The following is a 1356-nucleotide window of genomic DNA, read 5'->3' as shown; positions in this document are numbered from 1 at the left end:
ATGCACGAGAGGAGCAGAGTTTGAGTGGACAAAACCTCTCCAAGATCACAGATGGTGAATCGCAGAGATTAGTTGAGTCTTGGGGTCAGAAAGTCTAAAAACAAATGATCAAGCAGCTCCTACATCACCACATGTTGTTTTGGGAGGGTTTGAAGAAAAATCCTCCTCGCTCATCCAAAACAAACCCCAGCAGATTCAGACACGACTGGAGCTTCAGACGGACCTGGTTCTGTGGTCAGATGACACTATAACAAGAGCTTTTTGGCAGCAAACACACCAGGATAAAACACATCCCATGTGAATGAACAATGAATTCACATGGAATAATGAAAATGAAGCTTCTGACACGGCTGTCCCAGTCCCTGAGCTGAACCCTATAGAGAATGAGTGATGAACTGAAGAGGAGAGCTAGGATCTGGAGGATCTGGAGAGATTCTGTGTGGAGGAATGATCTCTGATCTCCAAACTCATCAGGCATTTTGTGAATTTTTTAAAAAACATAAAAAGGATAAACGATGCAGATATATTTTTACAGCCATCTTTGATCCTATTTACCAGAACCAATAATTCTGACCGCAACTATATACACCGATCAGGCATAACATTATGACAGGTGAAGTGAAAAACACTGATTATCTCTTCATCACCTGTTAGTGGGTGGAATATATTAGGCAGCAAGTGAACATTTTGTCCTCAAAGTTGATGTGTTAGAAGCAGGAAAAATGGGCAATCGTACGAATAGCTGTGGCTGTGGCTCTTTCAGCAGATAATGCGCCGCCACAAAGCAAAAATGTTTCAGGAATGGTTTGAGGTGTTGACTTGGCCTCCAAATTGCCCAGATCTCAATCCAATCGAGCATCTGTGGGATGTGCTGTCCGAAACAATCTGATCCAGGGAGGTCCCACCTCGCAACTTACAGGACTTAAAGGATCTGCTGCTAACATCTTGGTGCCAGATACCACAGCACACCTTCAGGGGTCTAGTGGAGTCCATGCCTCGACGGGTCAGGGCTGTTTTGGCAGCAAAAGTGGGACCAACACAATATTAGGTCATAATGTTACGCCTTGTCGGTGTATATAATGTGTGCGTGTTTTTTTAAATGTAAAAATGCAGATTGTTTTCTGTGAGGGTTGTGTTTAAGGGTACAATTAGGGATGGGGAATGAAATATACAGTTTGTACAGTATAATAATCATGTCTATGGAAAAGAAATGGAAAAAAGAAATGGAAACCCAATATGCATGTGTGTCCAGAGAGACAGATGATCAATGAGAGAATGGACGGATTCTGTTCTCATCGGTCAGTGAAAATATTCCAGACTTACAGAAGTATCAAAAGGCGGACAAAGAAACATGAC

This window comes from Gobio gobio, assembly GCF_949357685.1.
Source record: "Gobio gobio genome assembly, chromosome: 14".
Taxonomy (NCBI): domain Eukaryota; kingdom Metazoa; phylum Chordata; class Actinopteri; order Cypriniformes; family Gobionidae; genus Gobio; species Gobio gobio.
This window is presented reverse-complemented; position numbering follows the sequence as displayed.